The 23630-nt window shown below is 42.8% G+C and overlaps 1 protein-coding gene across 4 annotated transcripts in view; it reads left to right on the forward strand.

Moving 5' to 3' along the window:
• The first annotated feature begins 19038 nt into the window (after positions 1-19038).
• The window catches only part of C1QTNF7 (C1q and TNF related 7), a 99532-nt gene continuing 94940 nt past the window's right edge, over positions 19039-23630 (forward strand). For 2 of the 4 annotated variants that reach the window (XM_090035610.1, XM_090035607.1), the window contains exon 1: positions 19040-19282. The gene's annotated coding sequence lies outside the window, so the exon portion shown is untranslated. Of the gene's footprint in view, positions 19283-23630 lie in introns of all 4 variants that reach the window. The other 2 variants (XM_090035616.1, XM_090035613.1) reach the window with 2 other exon arrangements.

Genomic DNA, 23630 nt, shown 5'->3' on the forward strand with positions numbered 1-23630 from the left:
AGATCCTCATTTGGTGTTAATCAGGAATTTATCCCAGCTGTAAATCAAACTCTGTAATTTTCATGGAACTTGTAATTCTTACACAGCTACCAGAACCAGCCTTGGCATTTTGCTTGTGAAACAACTGCTTTAACCATTTCTGCTCCCTCAAGCTCTCTCCCAAGCTGTTCCTGTCCACTCTAAGGTCTATCAGAGTATTTGGAAGATGACTCTTTTGCACATATCCCAAACTTAAGAGTCATTTTACATAAAAAGGCATTTGTTTATGTGCATGTGTTAACCTTTAGACTTCCTCCCATAACAGAAGTAGAGCCAGCTGTTTGCTTCTTTCTGTCTTTACTAATCGGATACATCAATAGCAGTCTCTATGCTCTCAGAGCTATTTTTGAAATAAATGAGGCTAGGAAATGAAGGGTGTTACAAACATACTTTAAAAAAGAAAGAAATAGCCCTAAGACGTCTCCTTTTCCCCTCATCACATCTGGGGCATATGGGAGAGGAGACCTTACCAGGTCTCAGGGACAGCTTGATGGTTACGTTCCAAATGTAACCCAGGTGTACCAGAGTGTCTATGCCCCTTTCCAATAGAAGGGCATGGTCAGCAGGGCATACATGCTGGAGATAGAAACTGCAGCTTGCTTGCAGCTTCCCCTTCTCTGGTGTCTCTATAGAGGAAGACCAGGACACATTATCTTAACTATATACATGGTTTATTCAGGTGCAGAATAAAAGGGGAGGAGATAGAATAAACTGGATGGGTGATAAAGATAAATATTTACATGTAATACATTCAAGTCAACAAATAACAGAACAGGTAAGTATAGCAGTCCCCAGGACCCACAAGAGAAACCTCTTCCACGGATCTTCCGAGGGTGTGACCCAGCAATTGATAGGCAAGTACCCCCAAAATGTAAAGCACAATAAACAGTTAATCAACTCTCCAGAATATAAAACACAACAAGCAATTAATAAACACTCCAAAATATAAAGCGTGGTAATCCCAAATACCCCCCTTCTCTAGATGAGTATCTTTCTCTATAGCCATAACCCCCTCTGATGGGGCTATCCACTGCGTCCCTCCCCAGTGGGAAACAGCTTGCCTGAGAACTCACACTTCCTGGCAAATAGGGGTCCATCAAGAGTTCCTGGTGCATCATCCCCAGCTAGGCAAGTGGCTTCTGCAGTGGGTACTCTGTCTCAGGCCCTGTATGCGGGTGCGTGATTCTTTCACACACCCAGATGGCTTGGCCTTCTCAGCAGGTTGCAGGCCTGAGCCGCCTCATGCATGCCCAGGGCTCGGGCTCCAGTACAGGCCCACTGCACTGCAGAGCCTGTACCGCCCACGTGCCCTCATGCCCGGCAGCAGGGAATGCAGCCTGAGCCACCCCCTGTCCCCTCCAAGGGCCTTTGGCCTGAAACTGACTCACTGTGCAGTGGCATCTGCACTGGTGCTGGCCTCATGCTGGGGTTGGAGACCTGAGCTGCCTCGAGTGGTTCCCATGGTCCTGGTCCCTCTCAGATCCTCCGTGCAGCAATACCTGCACCATCCAGCCTCATGCTGGAGTCAGAGACCTGAGTCTCCTTGAGCAGCTCTCAAGGTCCCAGTCCCTCGCAGACTCTCCATGCAGCGACACCTTCACTGGCTCACTGCGCTTAGTCACAGCAAGGGGTTGGGAACACGGCACTCCAACAGTGGAGTCTTCAGGCTCTTCAGGGCAACTGGAAGTGATCCCTGGATAGCTCTTCCCCAGCTCTTCCTCAGCCTCAGCTTCTCCTTTCTTCTCCATCCCTCATCATTGCTCCCGTGTGCTCTGCATGCAGCTCTTTATATACCCTTTTGGGGCTCTCCCCCAATATTGAAGACTGGCCATTGTGGGGAGGTGAAGCGCAGTCTTCAATTAGGTCCACTCCTTGCCTTGCCCAAATGTAGGGGCAGGGCGGGCTCCTCCCCTGCTGGTCTCTGATTGGTGGGTTTGCCCCACCAATTGCTTTGGCAAGTCTCTAAACCTGAGGAACTGGGAAAAGATAGGCAAGCCCTCCACATCACCTTGAATACCACTACTTGAAAGAAATAATTTCAGGCTTCCTTTGACTGAGAAAAACGTGCTTAAGCATGGTTTAACATTTAAAAAATGGTTCCAGCTTTCAGTCCATCCATTTCCACAGTCCATTTTAATGTAGGAACTGAGGTGGGAGCAAAGGGGATTTAAGTCACCCTTGTGCTCCCTGTATTCAGTCCTGTTATTTTTAAGCTACTTCTATTGATGTCATTCTCTTGGTTTTCAGCACTGCCTTTCCAAGGTTGTTTGGTTGGAATTATTTGAGAAAGTAATAATAAGCTTGAGACTTTGGAAAACAGAGCACTGAATACATTACAAGTCTCCCTTGACTGTATGAAGATAAATATGTTCACAGCACAACCTGTCACTGTGACACAATACTGCTGGCCAGGAAGTGGAAGGGGAGGGGTGGGAGGTAACTGGAACTAGAAGAGAACAATTCTGCTTTTTTTTTTAAGAATTTGAAACGCTATAAAAAAAGCTTTGTTTTTCATTGTAAAAAAAGAAACAACGCTATAATTAAATGCAGATTTTAGAGTGTTGGCCTACTCATTCAGTACGGATTACAGTGAGTTAGCAATCAATAAGGAAATGCACATTTGAAAAAATGAGGGTTATATTATATTGCTTTTTACCTCTTTTTAAAAAAGGAGAGGAAAATTGAAAATTTCAGTCTCTTTTTTTCCTTATTTTCAGCACGTTGATTGAATGTACTTGGGGGAGGGAAGCACTACTCAGGCCTGACTGATCAACTTGGTTTCCTGTCAGCTTTTCACAAGATTATTAAGGACATTTCAAGTTCTGTAGCATTGTATAGTGGGACTTTTTCAAAATTTTCTGTCTGATTTGACATTGGGTTTACACTCTTAAGTTGCCAAGGCTGAGTTAGACATCTGGGAAGTAATACATGAGCTCTGTATACCATGTTCTTAGGCTTTATATATGAAGGAGATTGTCTCAAGTTCCAGCAAACTGGGGCTGCCCACCACTGTAGCCACAAAGGTGCAATTTCCTTGAGCAGAAAGGCAAAGTCACTAAATGCCCTTGTTTCCTCTCACTTAAAGCTGTTTTTTTTCCTTTCTACCCTTAAGTTTGTACTGTTGTAGCCACTCTGATGTCTCAATTCCCAGTGTAGACAAGGCTTTTTTCAGAAGTGCATGACTGACTAAGGAACTTAAGTTCCACTTATTTGAAATTTTAAATGCTCTATCACAAGGAAACAGGGCTTAACCTCCTGAGGCACTTAGGAACTGGGAAAGCTTGAACTTTAATCTTTTCATTCAGATTTGTGCTTGAACAGAGCATGGCTTCATGCAGATACACAACTCTGTCTCAAGGGCTAGGGACAGACATTACATATAAACTGGTTTAAGTGATCAGAAACTAGTTTAAACTTGTAACAGAATAGAGGTTCAGTGCACATAAACCAGTTTGAAAATGGCTGAAACCAGTTTGAGATAAACTTGGTTGATTGTAGAATCAGACTTAACTGATTTGGGTCAAACATGTTTATGAAATGTCTGTCCCAGGCCCCTTGCTGGTTTAAGTTAAACTAGAATCCCCCAGCATCCCAGCATACTCTCTGGGCTGGGCTGGGCAGGGCTCTCTGCTCCACAGCAGGGCTGACCCCTCCCCTCTGCTCCCTGGCTGGAGCTCTAGCAGAGACTTACAGGCACAGAGCGTCTGCCTGGCTCCTCCCTGATAAGCAGGGATTATTCTCCTCACCCCTCTACCTTATTCAGACACCTCAGCATTAGCTAGCAGACCAGATGCTGGCTACAATTCAGGCTGTGGGAGACGACAAAGGCAGACAGGCTTTTTGGAGCTAATCAGGAGGTAGCTTAATGCCCTTCCCTGGAAAAGCTGTTTAAAAAGAGCTTGAACTAATAAGGCTTCATTTTCTTAGTGAGTTGATAAACACTGAATTAGGGGTGATAAACATTCTTTCAGTCCAGAGGGGATGTCTGTGCAGTTACGAAATGATTTAGCCTAGCCAAGTTAGACTAACATGCAAAGATTGAATCAATTCAGGCTCAGCCTTTTTGAATGTCTGTCCCTAGCCTAGATGCTTCTCAAAACCTTAGGCCACCAAGGGCTTTTCTGTTCACTCAAAAGCCATTCGTGACTGCAAATCTTTGCAAGTCTTTGTCCCATTCGAAAGTACACCCAGACACAAGGGTGCTTTTGTGTTTGACCTCTTCCTTGGGTTCCCATGTTATTCAAAGCTGCTAACCCTGCAAGTGCCAGGCTTTCTGGGACATGCTTGAGTAACCAAAGGAACCCATTACACAAATTCAAACCAGCCCACTAGTGCTTATGCCAGTGAACATATTGGTATCTGCTTTAGTAGCTTAAATAATAGAGCTGCTTACACTGTTTGTAGTCTTTTCATTTTGATCCCAAACCATTTATTTTACTTGAGTAAGTCATCAGCTTTATGTCAAGCCTTGTGGCATAATAATTGTGCAAGTCAAAATATGTTTCAGAAGTGTAACTTAGCCGGCACTTACTTGTAGAATAGAGCTATATGGACAGCAGTGCCATTGGTCCATTCTAGTTGCTCTTGGCTCAATCATTAAACTCCAGAGGTCATTCTTGATGGTAAGACTTTTTACTTGTATAAGTATTCTATTGCTCTGGCTTTACTGCTGTAGAGCAGGGCCGTCTGCAACCAATTTCACTTCAGTCATGCTGCCTTTGTTTTGTTTGAGCTGAGATGGTTTAATTAGTGATTAAAAGAAACTCCTAAAATGAAAAGCCATTTTAAAGAAGAAAACCCACCCCCCAATGATAGCACTAAAATTTTAGCAGACACTGAAATGCTCCACCAAGCATCGGGAGAGAAAACCACAAAGTGAATATGTATGTTTGTCCATCTGTGCTGCTTGGTTTTCTTGATAAATTGCCATTTTATCCTTGGGCAACCTCTGATTTGTTAATGGGAGGATGGCAGATGATGCCTTCCTCATAACTAAGTGAATAGCTTACACAGTTTTGATGAACAATATGCACTCTAAATTTACTAAATTCAGACACTGCTATAATAAGCAGCTAGCTGATCATCTTGTGTCATGGACAGGCAACATTGAAATCATGCCTAATAATTATGTTTCCTTCCATTTAGATAAGTGGGCCTTTGGCACATGCAGTTGGGTATCAACTCTCTCTAGGATAAATGATCCAGTTATTTCCTTACTGTAAAGTAAAATGCTGAACACATGCTGTCATGTAGCATACTCACGTGAGGAGTCCTTTTCAGGAATTTGGTAAGTCTAAATGAATAAACCTGAGCAAATAATACATAATTGCTTTTCTGGTAAGTATATAGTCTCTTTTCTGGTCATAAAGAATCAGTAAACTGACTGCAATTTGTTGTTATTTGATTTAGATACACTTATCATAGTGGGCTTTTCCCTGCTAGTAATTCATTTGTGTGTACTGTGTGGGCCAGCAGTGATTTATGTGACAATTCATGATATTAGAGTATTGCTTTATTTGACTAAGGATGCATGTGCTTTTGCACACTTTTAAAACTCCATTTTCCTGAACGCTCATATCTGAATTTGTTTTAGATTGCAATTTTCCTCTGTTCAAGGGCCCAGTACATAAGGTCTATAAAACATTTATATAGAGTCTATTTTGATGGACTTAAAAAGTCCCTAAGAATTTTGAATTTGAACTACAGTGAACATTTTTGAGAAATTTAGCTGTTCAGATATTTGCAGAAAGAAAACACACAAAGGGTGTGAGCATGACCATAGTGCATGTAAATGAAGTCTCTACCATTATTCTCTCTGCAGGGCTTAACAATGACATTGGTTTCACATTCTTCTTCCTAGTACATTAAGGCAAAATTAAAATACTTGGGTATTTATTTGACACTCAATCTATGTGACCATAAAAAGTAAATTTCTTAACTTCATTGGTTAAAGTTTGCAAGGAACCCAGGTTGTGGAATCAATTATGCATTTGTTGTCTTGACAAGATTAATTCCATAATGTATAACTGACTTCCACATGTTTATTATTTACACCAAATCATTTGCTTCTATCTTTAGTCTTCTCTGGGTTTTCAACATCTAAACCATAGATGTGTATAGATCATAGGATGCATATGTATTGCTGCATCTCACTGATTTCCAGCCACTGTTGTTCAGTAACTGGCTTGATAGATGACCTTGGGCAAGTCACTTTGGGCCAAAAGTCTAACGATCTTTGACACTTCGGTGCTGACTTTTTAGATCTCTGACTCCTGTAATACCTTGAGTTAGCCATGTAAGTTCTCTATACAGTGACTGTGGAGTTAACTGCCTCAGAACGAGAGAGGCAGTCCTGTCCACTTGGGATTGGCAGACCTGAACCTTCTCCTGCAAGTGCAAACCTCTTCGTTTTCCCTTAAAACTGAGCACAGGTTATTGTCATCTTTAAAATGTGGCCAGAGGAAGAGCTGCCCCGCTTTTATATAGCAGCCTTCTGTTTTAAAGCATGTGCCCAAGAAGATGAAGGTTCGGGTTCCTCCACTGCCTGGGGGGATTCTCCTACCTCCCAGCTGAGCTCCCTAACACCTGCCTAAGGGCAAGTCTGGGTGAGGGCCCCCTCTACCTCTCCTGTAGAAGCTGTGCCACTGTACTATAAAGGATACAAGAGTCAGGAAGCCAGAGAAGGAACAAGTGGGAGCATGATTGTATGCTGCTGAGGGTACTCAACTTGGGGGGAAGGGGGATTCTGGCTTCCAGTTCCCATTCCTAAGGCTGTTTCTGTATTTTATACAGGAAGCACTGCCACTTTAAAAGTAGCCCTGGCTGCCAATGTGTTTTGCAGGGAACTTGATGTTTTTGATGTGTCAGGGCCTCATGCTCTGAGAGAACCTACTGAACCATGCATGTCAGCCTTTGGCAGAGGAATGCCTGTTCTCTGGGCTCCAGTTGAGGTTAGACACTTAGTTGTTCATCCATGTCGAGACTGGGCCAGCACAAAAATGCAGCTGCAAATACCAGGGGAACTGTGAAGTCAAACAAGGATGTGCCTGTATATGTTGGACACTTCCAAAGTTATATGGCAGCTAAGTGGGATTTTCAGGATGGCAGTTTTGGACTTCTATGCTGATATCTTCTTTTTTTTCTCTCTCTCTGTTTCCTCTGGCAAGAAGGAGGATGAAATTGTCTAAAGTACCTGCTTATAAGGCAATGGAGATGACTTAGCAGGGAAACTATGGAGCTTTTTTGCAGCCCTATTACATTGGCTTAAAGTAGCTAGAAAGATAACTCACAAAGAAATATCTGAGATGAAGTATAATGTCAGAATATGGTTTACTCTGGAAGTAGACATGCTAAGTGCTCTGTGCAGGGGTGGGTGGTCTTAGATGACCCAGGAGACCTTTTCCAGTCATGTCATGTATTATGAAAGTATTTTTAAGAATTTCTCAAAACTAATGACTTTCAAACCAATTGCAGAAGCCCCAAAATTTGTCAGCACTAATGCAGTACAGATTTCCCATGCTGCACTGCAAATACTTTATAATCATCAGTGTCTAATATATTGTGGGAAATATACCCTGTGCTTAAATGATTTCCCTTGGTACCATGTTTTTCAATCTGGACTGGCTGTTAGCTATTCTGTGTTAAGTAAGATCTTCAACAAGTAGAGAAGATAAATAGCCAGGCAATCCCAATGCAATATAGGCAAAAGGTCAAGCTACCCTGCGAGTATGCTGCCCAGTGTTGCCAGTGTACCTTGGGTACACCCAAGGGTGTGCCCTATTCTAAATAGGATGGGATGAGTAGGCAAGAGGGGGTGCTGTGTGAGGAATGCCAAAATTTTGCACAGATCCCTCTTTCTTCTATAGAGTTAGCCCAAGCCCAAAGTTCTTAACTACATACAATTTATTGAGTTATAATATACATAAACATAAAACTAAATATTATATGCATACATTTACAGTGAACATTAACCAGTAACCAAGGTCAAACTCTAAATAACACTATTTACAACATCACAATACAACATTTCAATCACAAAACATAGGGCGCAAACATGAACAATCTTAATAACATCTATTTCCTTAATATAGTCCCTGAACCACGGCAAGAGATACTCCTCCTTCCAATGGGGTCCCTTGTGGGGGGTGTCTAGGAAGCACCGGGGCCCCCCCCCTTAGGGCCTTGATTGGCAGGGCACGGGTGGGGGGGGCTGCTCACCCGGCCCTTTCTCTGGGTTTGCCCGCCCCAAATGTCTTTCCCCTGAGGGACCCAAGGGCCCAATGACTCATGTCCCCTCATGAGTGGCGGTGGTCAGGGCACGGCTCAATGGGGTCTCCTCTGCTGGAGCACCTCTCCAGGCCTCTCTGTGCCACTGGGCTCCTCCCCACCCTGTGCCCCGCTCTAGGCACTGAGGGCTCAGCTCCTCTCAGCTGCTGCACTACTGCTGCTGGCTCCTGGGTGCTGAGCCTCAGGCTGCAGCACTGTTATTTCCCTGTGCCCTGGCTCGGCACTGAGGGCTCTCTTAGCACAGGCAGGCCCTTCAGGCTCCAGCCAGCCATCTTCACGCCAGGTGGCTAACCCAAGCAGCCTCCGCTGCTCCCTGGATCCCAAGGCTCGGGCCTGTGCACCGCCCTGCGCACCATGGGACCTGGCTGCTTGCTGGGAGATGAGGCCTGAGCTGGCTCACAGTGGGCCCCAAGGCCCTGCCGGGGTTGCAGGCTCAAGCTACTGCTTGTGGCTCCCAAAGCCTGGGCTCCGTGCACTGAACTGTGCACCGTGATGGGTCCAAGCAGTCTCACACTGTTCCCAGGGCTGGGTCTCCACACATTGTCCCTGTGTACTGTCAACAGCCTGAGCGGTCTCGCACCACTCCCAAGGCTGCTCCTCTAGTGGCAGCTTCAGGAGCCCTGGGCCTATTGCCCGCTGAGGGAAAGCTCCCCAGCTTTTCTTGGCTCTGCTGCTCTTGAGTCCCTCCCTGCATTTGCCCCCTCGTGCTGGGCACGCAGCTCCTTTTATACGCTCCAGGGCTCCACCCCGAAGTCTTCTGGACCTGACAGTTTACAGTCTTCAATCAGGTCCGGGAGAGCTCTTCTCCCCCTCCCCTCAGGAAAGGGGAGTGACTTTATTTCTCCTGCTGCCTCCTGACTGGTGGATGGGCTCCACCAATCAAAACAGCAGGATCTCAAACCTGGGACTCAGCCCAAGCTCTGAAAGGTGAGCCTGCTACACCAGAAATAAATGAAGCATTATAGACCTAATACCTTATTTTTAGGACAGTAATGGATACCAAAAAGTGACCCAAGCCAGTTATAATTTTTTTCTCTCAGAAATGGGGATATTGAAATGTGTTGCAGTGTGGTCTGAGGATCACAGAGCTCTCTGCTGCTGTCCACTGATGAAAGAGGCAGGATGAGCAGACCTGGTTTGCACTATGTCAGTGCAGAACTTTTGGCCTGTTGGTTAAAATTCAGTAAATTTGGGGTGTTAAGGTTAAATAAAATGTTATCCGTATTGCATATTAAAGGACATCGATACATACTCAGCATTCCCTAAAAGGTTCACTGAAACTGGCTTGTTCCTCTAGATAGTGGTGTATTTGTTCCTGGAGATATGGACTCTGCTCAGGGTTTCATTGGCACTGGACACATAGATCAATTCCGACTTGGGCTTTTTTGAATGTCTGTACCTAGACTAAGTTATACAGTTTTCTGTAAGTGGTGTAGCATAGATTGATAGGGAACAGAACACACATTTGCCCTTTGGTGGGGGGGAACAAACCTTAAATTGGGTTCTGCCACTTTTGATTGAGTCTATGTGCGCCAAATTTCTGTTCTGTTACTTATATAAATTGGGTTTGTGTGCCAAACTTCTGTTCTGTTATGGGTATAGACAGATTTCCAATTACTTATACTGGTAAAAGTATAATGTCTGTACCTGGCCATAGTATAGTGATGGGGTTGAAGTTCTTCACTTTGTGTTTTGTGGAGAAATGAAGAGAGGCTTTGACTGGAGCTACAGAGGATAGCAGTAGAACTGATGGGACTTCAGTGGGGCTTCTTCTGTACCCAACATGTGCACGCTAAAATCACAGCCTTGGAAATGGGAACGGAGTGGTACAGAGATATCATTGTAGTTAGAGGTAGTGTCACCGAGACAGGCAGTGGCACAGAGATAGCCCTGTGCATAGATGCAGCAATAAAGTATCTTTTCACAGGAGCTTGGTAGTACTTTCCCTTGAGGGTTGGTGACAGCTGCCCAAGTGCATGCCAAATGCTCTTTCCATTAAGTTTGTTTCATTGCACAGAGTTACTGACTACAAAAAGGGGGAAGTTAATGACCCCAAGTGAGCTGTATTTTCCCAGGTTTCTGGATGGGGGCTTGACCAAATGTGTTTGCTAATTGTAAGAGGAACTCATTGTGGCTAACAGAATCCCGCAAAAGGGTTATCCATTTCTTGTTACAATATTCCAAGACCAGATTTGCTTTGATGCTTACAAATTAGTATATATAAAGAAATATCCTAATAACAGTCAGCCTGATCTTGATACCCAGAAAAATGATGGAGCAGGTCCTCAAGGAATCTATGCTGAAGCAGCTAGTGGAGAACAAGGTGATCAAGAACAGTAAGAATGGATTCACCAAGCAGAAGTCATGCCTCACCATCCCTATTTCCTTCTATAATAAGGTGACAGGCTCTGTGGATGTGAGGAGATGAAGCATAACTTGACTTTAACAAGCTTTTTGACACTGATTATGCTCAGTGAATAGTCAGCAATGCCTCTGTCTAGGTGGGAGGATGTATTGAGTAGGGTTCCCCAAGAGTCTATCCTTGGCCCAGTATTGTTCAACATTTTCATTGATGACTTGGACCATGGTATTGTATGCATGTTTAGAAAATGTACAAATAATACTAAATTGGGTGGTGTTGCAGATACTCTGGAGGGCAGGACTAGGGTTTATCCAGAATGACCTGGATAAACTGGAAAAATCGTATGCAATCAGTAAAATGAGATTCAGCAAGGACAAGCGCAAAGTCCTGAACTTGCAACAACATCATTGCATATGCAAATACAAACAGGTGAATGACAGGCTCAACTTCAGTACTGAAGGGGTTACAGTAGCCCATAAGAGGAATATGAGCCAAAAGTGTGTTCTTGTTGCAAAAGCCAATAGCATCCTGGGTAAAGATAGCTAACAGTCAGTCCAGAACAGGAGCGTCACTTGCAAACTAAGAAGTAATTTTTCAACTCTATTCAGCACTGGTGAAGCCTCATCTGCAGTACAGTGCTCAGTTTTGGGGGCCCCACTTCAAGAAGGATGTGGGCAGATTGGAAAGAGTCTGGTGCAGTGACAAAATGATTAGGCGTCTGGGACACAAGACTTCTGAAGAAAGGCTGAAAGAGCTAGGGTTAGTTAGTGGAGAAGAGAAGACTGAGGGATTTGATAACAGTCTTCACAAACTGGAAGGGCCAGTATAAAGAGGATGGCTTTCCTCTGTGGCTGTAGGAGGCTAGAAGTAATGGTTTTAAACTGAAGTAGGGAAAATTTAGGCTGGAGATTAGGAATAATCTCCTGATTAAGACATTGGGTTAAGCACTGAAGCAGCCTGCCTGGAGGAGCTGTAGAATTTCCATCCCTGGAAATGTTCAAGAGCAGGTTGGACAGACACTTGGGTGCCATGGGTTAGTCAGGGATGATCCTGCCTTGAGCAGGGACTGGATGACCTTATGAGGTCCCTTCCAGCCCTATTTTGCTATAATTCTGTGATCTGATTGTGCTGATGCCATTCAGTGATACTGTTCTCCCAGTGAAAAGGTGAGAGAGAGAGAGAGAGAGAATAGAATGGTGAGTGACAGAGAAGAAATACACCATGAAAGAGAAAACAGGGCAGGGTCTTGTGTGTGTCAGGCAAGGTTCCCTTTATTGTGATGGTCAGGTTTCCCCAATGGTACACCAAAATTTGCCCGAGTCTCATGGATGAAGGACAAAGTCCCTGCAGGGAATTTTCAGCCTTTCATCTTCCTCAGGGAATCTCCAAGCTACTTGTTCCTTCAAAAAACCTATGATTCAGGACTTCAGGAGGGGGTCTGAAAGTGTGGAAAGCCCATTCCCCCTTTTTTCTTTGTCCCTATGCCTAATTTCCAATGCATCCATTTTTGTTCATTAGTTTCTGTTCCCTTTCTTATGTTGACTTGATATGATATTGGTGTATTTCAGTAAGTCCTTTCATTTGGACTAATCCAACTTCTTTGTCTTCCTTTCTCCAACAAAATGTACTATTCTTGGTGACTACAACATTGAATACATTTTCACCCACTTTCCAGCAATCGAGTTCACAGCTGGGGAAGCATGTAGGCCTCTTGTTATTACAATAGCCCTTATCTTGCTTTAGTGCACTTGGAAACCTTACTAGGTATCTATCTGCATCTTTAGGCACTGAAATGCCATTGTAAATTTGTCCTTTGGTGCACAAAACTGCTGATGTAAGCAAGGGAAGAAGTTGGATGGAACAGTAGGATATGTGACCTCTGATGCAGAGAAGAGTCAACTGAAGCTTAGTTTAAGTTTTATTTCTTTTTCTCAGACTTAACAGGGAAGATCTTTGGCTGGATGCATGACTCAAATGAAGTCCATGAAGCTATGTTACTTTATATCAGCTGAAGATCCAGAACCTAATTGATCCATTAGGCAATTAAATTTGCCAGTTAAGTAATTTTTTCGGGTTTGTGGACTTGTTATAGTTTAGTACAGGGCAGGGGAGAAGTGACTGGCTAGACAATGTAATTAATCATCTGAGCTTTAGGTGATCAATGCATCTTGGTTTTCAAGCATGTTTAGGCTTAGGATAAATTATTCTCATTTTGGAGGGTCAAATGTTGTGTTGAAAGCAAACTTCACATCTGTTATGGATACAAAGCTGGATGCAGAGGTAATCTTTGGTACACAGATACCTCCCTGAGGTGTAAGGCTGTTGCAGCTGCTCACTGGTACGTAACCCATTTTATATTGACAAGTTTCATTTCTCAGCCACTAGCTTTGTGGGCTTCTCCAGGTGGGTATACCAGCTCTGAATGAAGAAACAGAAGAGTTTCCCCCTCCTCCATTACCCTCTTGGTCCTTTCTTCCCCATGAGCTGAAATATGCACTCATGTGGATTCTCATACTGACCTGTGCCTCATCCCTGGCTTGTGCCACTTACAGTGCAATCTAAAATAATCTTCACCCTCTTTCAGACTGAACATTAGTAATTCCAGAAATCCTTCATGGCCACTTTCACTGAGCAGGTCATCTCCTATTTCCAGCATTCGTACAATCCTAATACCTGAATTTTGCTTTTGTAAGGCCAAGCTGTAGTCATATAAAGACTCCTCTTCCCACTATATTTTGCCATTAGATTGCAATCTAAAGGTAATTTTACACTGATGTAATTTCACTGACCTCACTGAAATTATCATTGATTTTTAAACCACAGTAAATGAGTGGAGAATCAAGAGCCTGGTTTCTAGTAAACAATGTCCATTTGCTTGGGGCTATAGTGCTCTATGTACATGTGCCTACCCTCCCAACATGAAATTAAAACTTGTCCAGAATCATCATATTAACCTAATGATCATATTAATCAAGCTGCTTTGGCATTTTGGGGATGCAGATGCAGTCAGTCATAGCACTCGAAAATCTCAGCTGCTGACTTCAGAGGATAAATTATATTTTATGCCAAAAGTCACATTCCTCCCTGACAACAAAACACTGCTTAAAGATTCTCTTCACATGAAAGAGCATAGTTGGATTTCCAGAGCCACTGCTTGCACTGGAAATAAAATCCATGGTGGTTATTAGGACCTGCTGAATCTCAGAGCTCTTTGGATGGAGAAAGGAATTAAGTGCATCACTAAAAAAGCCCCAGCTGCTCACCACATGAGTGGATTAAAGCTGACAATTGTCAAGGGCATGATGATGGCTGGAATCCACAATGTTTTTGCTCCGAAGTGCTCTTGTGCATCTGGTGCATTGACTTATTTTATTAATGTTCTAGATATAGTTAGACAATGAACATCCAAACGAAAGTGTCCATATAGAGAGAAATGCCAGAAGTTTCAGAGGTGGGGCAAGAAGACAGGTTTATTTTGTCCCTACAGTTTTTCAGTGGAGGGATTTATTTTACTGTTGTTAACTCAAGTGAAGCAGTGTTGAATGGTCCAGATTTAAAGTATTCTGATTATAGCCACATCTGTGTTTAGACAAAGCAAAAGAGGAATTTAACAGAATGATAATGAAGGAAATGGTTGGTTGCCTTTAACTTTAGCTTTACCTGAGTTAAAAGCCAAGTGTACTGCAAATGTATCAATCCTCTAAGAATAAACCTAGCTTGCACCTGCTTTGGATCCCTCAATTGCAATCAAGGCTAAAAGGTTTGCAGAGGTCCATTTAATCCCTCCAGGTTTACTTCCCTTTCCATCTGTAAAGCTCAGAGGGTGAAGGCAATGGCTCCAACTCCCTTATCACTGAGGCTTTTTTATGATGTCACATCTGGCTTCTCTCTCTCCCTGACAAGCTCTAGTATGTCACTTCCCGTGACCTCTTTCAAAGAACTTTCTCATAATGACCCTGTCTTTTCTTTTACTGTGATTCAAGACATAAGCAATGACAATCTCTCACCTGGACTTCATTTGCTGCTTTACTTAAATCTTACTTTATAGATCCTGGAAGGAACTCAAAGTAGCCATGGAGAGCATGGCATTTAAATCTAGGAATCATAGATCTTAGAAGAAGGAATAGCTGACCTGCTGGACTTTGTATCGGTGCTGATATTATAACAGGGTTTAGTAAGAATATTTATTACTTTGCAGGCATCTGTTTAATCCTTTGTGACACTCCTAAGGTAGGTACATAAATATAATACAATTTACTTACGGAGAAGTGAGGCAGAGATATGATATGATCTCTCCAGACCCACAAACATATCCTAGAGTTTAGGAATTTGGTGGAGACCAGTCTAAGGAGTAGATTGCTAGAATACCCTTTCTTCTACAAGCAAATACTCCTTTCCTCGAAATGGTATCTGCTAGGAAAAGAAAAGAGCACCTCAGGTCTCTGTAATACCACCAAAATAATTAAAATAGGTGAAATTGGAGATGAGAATTTGGGAAAGAACTGTGATCAGTTGGGGAGGCTCAGTAATAGGGATATCTTAATTTTCTTTTTTATTAATTTTTTTTGCTAATTCATATAGGCATCCCAATATTTGTTTTTACCAAACTGAGTGCAAGCACACAAGCCATTTGCTGTGTAGTAGGCTGACTTTGATACATAGTAAAACTGGAACTGATGCATCATGTTCACAGACCCCACTATGTAATAAATTGCTAAAATCCAGGGTGAAAATTCACCCCCCAGACAAAATATACAGTAATTTTATTATGTGCAAAAATCAGTATATGATATATGTCTGCTCCCCTACTGTGTAGCAGAGGATTGGTCAGCACAGAGGATTCCCACAGTTGCCTCTGTCCCCTCCCCGATGACATCTATACTACTCCAGAGCAGCACTCCTACTACTGTCATCAGATCATGCACCTTGACTTCATGCAAATTGTAAAGGACTACAGCTGCCATTTTATTGGGAGCCACCACCCTTCTCTTGGCTGACCCACCCATTGTCACTAACCTTTCTTTCTTATCATTCCTTTTTCTTGATCCTTTCCACCATTCCCTGAATTTGTGGAAGGAGGGAGAACGTTGACATTCTTGGTTTTTGGAACAGAGCTATACAGTCTGGAGGTTTAACAGAAAATTTACTGCCACAAGGACATGGATGTTAAGGTGGGTATTCAGATGGCAGAAAAGGGACACAACGTCTTGGTCCAGCAGTGCACCAGAAGGCAGATGACTTGCAGACCCTATACAAGATGTGCAGATGATGTCTTAGGCACCTGTTGGGTCACTTGTCCCTTTGCTATGAGTAGGGATCTCTATAAATTGAGCTAGCAGTCCCTCCTGCAGTGTCTATTTTAATGTTTTCATTTTGCTGCTTGACCTGACAGCTGGGCTGTTTGCTACTGTTTTAAATATGCCATTGTTTTTGCTTCCCTGGCAATTAGCAGCAAATGGCCCTGCCAACGGGGCTCCTCTACCAATGCGGTGGGGGGGAGGGGGGCATGGGAAGCAGCAAAACAAAAACATTAGAGGAGCCCCTGCAGGGGCACTTCCAGTGTGATTTACAGAGATCCCTTGCTACGAGCTGTCCCAGAATTCTGGTTGAATCTAGCCATAACACCTAGCAGGCTTCTGGAGAGAAGAAGAAAAGCAACTTGGAGAGAGGACAGGGGTGAGAGGGGGGCACAGGACACTGGTAACTGGCTACTTCTGTTTGACACCCAGGTCATACAGATGCAGCTGGAAAAGGCTGAGGTGAGAGCACCACTGGTAGGCTCCACCCATTCAGCATGATGGGTATCCACAGATCTTGTTGCCAGAGGCCTTGGATAGCTAAAATATTGCTCTCAGGCCCCTGTTTATGGGTATCAGCTCTTCTCAACTGCTCCAGGCACTTACTCCCCACAGCAGCCATGGATAATATATTCTGTGGTTGGTCGAACCCAGCCTTCATACTACCAAGTGCCCCACTCCTGTGGTCTCCAACACATAAGAATATTTTGTCCCAGGAGCCACCTTCCCTAGGTGGTCTGGTTCATTACTGTACATTTGATACTACCACCACACACACCCTGCAATCTTGACCCCAGTCTTGTTCTATCCCCCAGAATTCAATGTAATGTATACACAGTCTTTCCCAACAGACTTCACCCCCTTACTTGGGCAGCTTCCTTGCATTATCTCCTCTTCTTCCTCCCTCAGGAACTTCATGGGTGCTGCTGCTCCCCTTAGCTTTTTTTCCAGCAAGACACTACACCTGTGGTCATCACGCATCAGCCATCCCTCTGTGGGTCTAGTCATTGCTGTGGAGTAAGTCAGTGAATGTCACCACACTCATGTGCTGCCATTTTTTGTGGTTTTCTGCCAGGCAAGTGACCAGCAGAAATGGCCAAGTAAGCACACACAAGGAAATCTGTTCACCAGATATCTGTAACAGCCACAATTTTTTAGAGCTCTGGTGTACAGTGACTGGCTGACATCAGCTTGTATCTGCTTCTACTATTTAGTAAAGTTAACACATAGTAATATCCAAAGTAAATTTATTACATGGTAAAAAAATTTGTGTATTCACATTCTATGTATATATATCTATGTGGATACAGCACAGATTCCCCCAAAACATCTTCCACTAGTTTCAAAGACCCTTCTGAGTCCCAAGTAAAGTCTACACTATATGTTAGCAGGTTCACAAAAGGTACTCTACTAACCATATCAAAGCTTTCATATTTTAATGAAATGTATTTAACATAGCACGCTGTGTCCTAACTCATATCACTTAGTATTGAAATTGGGATTCTGTTAGAAAATAATTTTCCATAAGCCCTCTCTCTTGTCATTAGCAACATCCTAACGCCTAATCTTGATCCAATACGTATACATTTTAGACATAAATTAAAATATTTAGCCATGCATTAAAATATATTTAAAGTGTGTATTATTTAAAGTATATTTAAAGTGTGTGCAATTTGTGGCTTTCAATACCAGCTAAAAATAATCTAGGAAACCAATCCTTTATAATCTTTGTACCCTCAGTAGTTTTCTAAAAGGTTTTTAAAACATTTTAAAAGGTTGTTGGTATATTCCATCCCTAAAACAAGAGTGGTTACCATTATAGTTTTGCAAGAAACTGGCTGTTAACATAGAAACAAAGTCATTTTATAAAAAGCCTTCTGCCTCTTCAGCATTAGTCAATGGGGCCTTCGTTTTCAAAAATGACTTGTGTCTTTGGACCTCACTTAAGATGCGCTTTACAGCAACCTGGTATTCAGAAAGTACTGAGTGTGTATGCCTTTTAAAGATATTATGAGTTTTGTATTAAAAAATTGGTGTTCCTAAAATTTCCAGTCATGTCTGAGAATTGGAGTCTGGGCATGTATTTGTAGATTATTCTTTAATCATTCCACAAAGTTATCTTAATATAGAACTACAAAAAGACACAGTACAGTATTATTTTCAATGACATGGGAAGAAACAAAGGCCTACTAATTTGTCCCAGAGCTAGTTGAAATAAGAAACAGAACTTGTTCCCTGTATGTGAGCTTTGGCAAAACCTTCTGCATGCCTAATAACTTCAGGTGTTTCTTTTTTAAATGTCTTAATTTGAGCATCACAGAATGGAGACATCCCAAATTAGTGAACAGTTTTGAAAATCTTGGTGTTTACGTGTAGGGCTCTGCAGGATCTTGGAAAGCGAAGCTGACTGTAATGGATGCAACAGGCTCCTTATTGAAACCCATTCAAATTTCTACAGAGAAATTCCCAGAGTTGTGAGGAACAATAACATTCAAGTCTTCTATAGTTCTCCTTTGAATGAAGAGAGGGCACAACAGTGGACCAACAGTGCAATCCAGAAGCCAATAGTGAGGAAACCCAGGAAAAATGTACAGAGGATTAGAGAATCTATGGCCAATAGATAAGCCAAGATCACATGAGAATGATTATTCCAAAGTCCATCAAAGTTAATAGGAGATTGTTAATTGACTTTGGATCAGATCCCTACTGGCCACTCTGTGCGTATATTCAAAGTCATGCCTTCTTCCTCCACTTTGAGACTGATTTTTCCTTCTCCCATGTCCCACATTAAGGAGAACGTGTGCCAAAACAAGTACAAGTTTTTCCCCTTTACACAGAAGGGGATAATTTGGCCCTAAATGTTTTCCAAATATGATATCATATTGCCTAGGAAAGGCTATACACATTGGTAGGACTGTATGTCATACTGTTTCAGCCTGGAGCTAACACTTGCTCATTCCTCCATAGTATATACTGAGATCTTACCAATGGGAGTTTTATAGCAAGCATGACAGTTGCTTTAAATTACAGAAGTTGGCAAGTGTCCGAGGAAAGGAGTGGGAGCTTGTTTAGCTGAGAAAGGCAGTTTGAAAACTTATTTGAAGCTTGATGTTCTTGAATTAAGTTTTCATGGTCAGAGATATACATTATGTCACCAAGACACATTATTTTGTTATTCTGAAGGACCTTAAAACACCAACACTTACCTGTTGGTTTGAATTTGCAACACTTATGAGACAACCCAAAGGAAACACATTATTTTTGTGGCAAACTTGACTATCCTCTTCTCCAAAGTAAGGTAAGTTTTATAATTGGTTGTTTTGCTGTCCTAAAGTCTTTGTAATGCACTTAATCAAGGGAACAAAAATTTGGTGCCTTTGGAAAATGTAGATTGTTATTAGGGAAAGTGTGATTACATTAGAAATCCGCTGCTGTAGAACTGCTGTTAAATCTGTTTACATATTCTGCCTAGCTTACAAGTAATGAACCTTGAGGTTTATGAACATAATGCTTCTACTAGGAGGTTTACAGACAGGTTATTAAAATCAAAGACAAAATGTAATGATCAAAATTATTTTTAAAAAGCCCATTTTTGTTAGGGTTTGGTCTAATTCAATTGTTTTATATTGGTAGACATTTTTCTGCATATTTAGAGTTAATCTTGCATTCCATCAACCCAAAGTAAAGATTTAGGGCTTTTTCTCACGAAAGATTCTAACATCAATCCAAATATTCACTTAAGTTTTGTTGCTGTGGTTTCCCATAAACTTGTTTTTCAAAAGAGTCTGTAAACACTGAATAAATCATTTTGCTTTAGGGGCATGGTTTTGCAAAGCAAAAGGAACTGTCTAAATGTATTCCCACAAAAATATAATTAGATATTAGCTGACATGATAATCCTTTAAAAAAAAAATCAAAGCAACTAACCTAGTATTCTGTCTTGATATGTGTGCAGACAATTTGCATTGTGTTTAGGTGCTATATCCAGTCTGGGAAGGCAGTTCACACTGTTGAATGAAATATGTTTTTAATCTCAGTAGTTGCACATAAATGTGCTCTGGGTAAGTGAGAAAGTAGAGGCATAAACAATGAACTGAGACTTTGTTTCCCCTAATTCTCAATTGTCCATTATTTGGACATTTATGAGGCAACAATTATTTGCATGCCAAGTGTTCCAAACAAGATATTCTAAGCAGTGTATAGTTTCCATAATCCACTCTTTTATGACCAAATGATTGATGCTTTCTTTGCAGGCTAAGGCTTTAGGAAAAGTATGGGTGTGAGTGCAGTCCTACAAGCTGTGTGGAAATTTGTGGATGTTGGCTTTGGAGTAGGCTGGAGAAACAGAAACCTGCTGCAAAAGTCACCAAGCCACCAAGGCTACACAACATTGCAGAGCTTCCAAGGAAAAGAAATTCCTTCTCCTGCATGCCATTACTTCAGCCTAACTTTCTACCTGTCCCATAGGAATGGGCTGTTCTTTTATGGGAACTTTCAGCTTTTAAAAAGAATGGACCTCTTAATGAGTGAAATTTAAAGGCCTACTGAGCCCTTAAAACTTTATAAACCCAGTTTCCTTTAATCTCCTAACCAGCCACCCACATTGCTGGGACAGGGCAGGCACCTAGATGTTCTCGAATTGGGAAATGTGTGGATTTGGGTCTTTGAAAAAAGGCAGACTTGCCAATTTAAGTAGGAATGGGCGGGGGCATAGAAATATAATATTTCCTTAAATACATAACAAGGTTCTCCCTCCCCCCACCGTTGGCAAAAAGCCCTTCATATAATAGCATTCAAGGAAATCTCACTAAATACATTGTCCATCATTAAACTGCTGCCAAAAACAGCATGTGCAAAGCAATGAACACCAACTGTAAAGTTGATTAAATACAGCCAACTCTGAGCATGACTTTAAACCATGTGGCCCACATTGGGCAAACATGCTGATGGGAACCTACCACAAAAATAGGTTAGCATAACCCATCTGAATAAGACATATGTTAGTGCACATTAAGCGTATCGCTCATCACTGCCAACTTTTTTTCAAACCGGGGTTCACCTAGCATTGCCCCCTCTCTCAGCCTCACAAGTATGATTGGTGTGGCTCCATGCTCCATGAGGTGAAGCTGGACCAGGTTGCCCTGCACCTCCTCTGCATATAAATGTTTGGAGCATCCCAGGTCTTGTGATAAGAACACCTGGTTTCAGTCATGAATGAATGGACATTAGTACATGGATCCTTTGTGGAGTACACACACATACTAAATAGTGCTGAGCAATGGGTTCACCATGGCTTGAAATGTTGTTGCCTCTAATAGGGCCCCACGCAGTTAAATATGCGGTAAATCATGAGCCTTTGGTGATGACCTTGTACTCGGCCTTGGTGAGGCCGCAGCTGGAGTACTGCATCCAGTTTTGGGCTCCACAATTCAAAAAGGATGTGGAGAAGCTTGAGAGAGTCCAGAGGAGAGCCACGCACATGATCAGAGGTCAGGAAAACAGATCTTACGATGACAGGCTGAGAGCCATGGGACTCTTTAGCCTGGAAAAGCGCAGGCTCAGGGGTGATCTGATGGCCACCTATAAGTTTATCAGGGGTGACCACCAGGATCTGGGGGAACGTTTGTTCACCAGAGCGCCCCAAGGGATGACGAGGTTGAACCATCACAAACTCCTGCAAGACCGTTTCAGGCTGGACATAAGGAAGAATTTCTTTACTGTCCAAGCCCCCAAGGTCTGGAACAGTCTGCCAGCGGAGGTGGTTCAAGCGCCTACATTGAACACCTTCAAAGGTAAATTGGATGCTTATCTTGCTGGGATCCTATGACCCCAGCTGACTTGCTGCCCTTTGGGCAGGGGGCTGGACTCGATGATCTCCCGAGGTCCCTTCCAGCCCTAATGTCTATGAAATCTATGACTAATTTCATGCAGATACTATGATGACCTGGGTAGTTTTCCCAGAGCAAGGCCTGTCCTTTGTAAATATAGTAGGTAATACTGCATTTCCTTATCAGCAGGCTCCTGCAAGGATTTAACCCCTCTCCTAGTCCTGTGCTGAGCTCCCAGTTGGCTCTGGACCCTCATGCATTTCACATGTGAGGTAGAAAGGAGGGGATCTTTACACTGAGTAGCTTCATGTTTCACTTCCCCTGCAGATCTCCAAACTGGAGTCATCAGCCAAAAATAGCCTACTTGAGTAACATCTGCTCACCTAGAGAAGAGCCCATTAGGGGTGTGCAAAACGGGCTGTATTCAATTCACATTTGGATTTGTTGATTTGGATCACTGTCCCCAATTCGATTGAATTTGAATCTGAAGATTCGATGCTGATTCAATGAATCACCGATTTGGCTACAGACATGGCTTTAAATGTTTTTTCTATGTACCTTGAGGTACCAGGTGCAGCTTGTGAATTCTGACATGCTGGGGCAAATAAAGTGTCCCACAGAAGAACGGGGGGTGGGGGGGCCCCGCATGCTCGGCAGTGAACCCAGGACCCCCCTTGTATCCCCCCTGACTTGGCAATCAGCTGCAGGGGGACCCCGGGTGGCCCCCCAGACCCAGGAGGCACCAGTTGCCGAGCCAGGGGTGTCACAGGGCAGCTCCCCCACGTGCTCCCCGGTGGACCCAGAAGTGGACCAGAAGTACTTCTGGTCTACTCCCAGGTCCGTTGCTGAGCACGCTGGAGAGCCCCCCACGCTCCTGTGGGATGCTCCATCCACCCCAGCATCTCAGCATTCACAAGCTGCCTGCTACCTGCGGTTTGTAAAAAAGCATTTAAAGCTGTGTCTATGTCCAAACTTCTGAATCTTTCCAAATCTCTCCAAATTGATTCAAAGTGTTCCGTTTCAATTTGGAGAGTTTAAAGGGTCTCCTGATTCGATTCAGATTTGGAGATTCAGCCACTGAATTGGGTCAAATCTCCACCGAATCGAATCAGAGACCAGAGCTTCACACAGGCCTAGAGTCCATGTACGTTAGATGGAAAGTGTTTACTGAGCCTGTCAGTGATTACCCATTTTCTTGCCATACCTTTTCAACAGTCCATGAGTCTGAATGTAATTGTGATGAGGAGGAGGACCATAAAGTCTGGTTCAATACCAGAGGCAGGGCAGCTCAAAAGTTGCATATTGGCATGATAAGGTAGCCACCACAGAAAGGATATTTTAACTCACAACTCTCATGGCTGTATATCTAGATGGCTTACAATGCTTCAGTGGCTATCACAGGTCCCTTTTGATTTAGCAAGTACGATAAAAAAATTAAGCAAACTGGGGTTTGCATAAAACTGGTATATACAAGCTCATGCTATGTTGTCTCTTTACCCATTGATGTGCATAACTGCTCAGGTTCAAATGGTATTTAAAGTAGAAGATGAAGAAGATTCTACATAACTAGTTCTATAATGGTTGGAATTAAGCCACAGAATCTGCCCATCCCATTCATTTTGTTAAAGTTCGCATATCCTGAATTCTCTGGGGCATGCCTGTTTGTGGGTGTCTCAGATATCCTGAAAGCCAAGATTCCAGGATAATTAAAAGTCCTAGCTCTTTCTCAGAGATCCAAATATTTTTTCACATAGTGATGACATGCTGTCATTACATGATCAGACTACATCAACGTACTTGAAAAGAGAGACGTTGAAG

The sequence above is a fragment of the Crocodylus siamensis genome, chromosome 2 (genome assembly GCF_052110815.1).
Source record: "Crocodylus siamensis isolate JL-2025a chromosome 2, ASM5211081v1, whole genome shotgun sequence".
Classification (NCBI taxonomy): domain Eukaryota; kingdom Metazoa; phylum Chordata; order Crocodylia; family Crocodylidae; genus Crocodylus; species Crocodylus siamensis.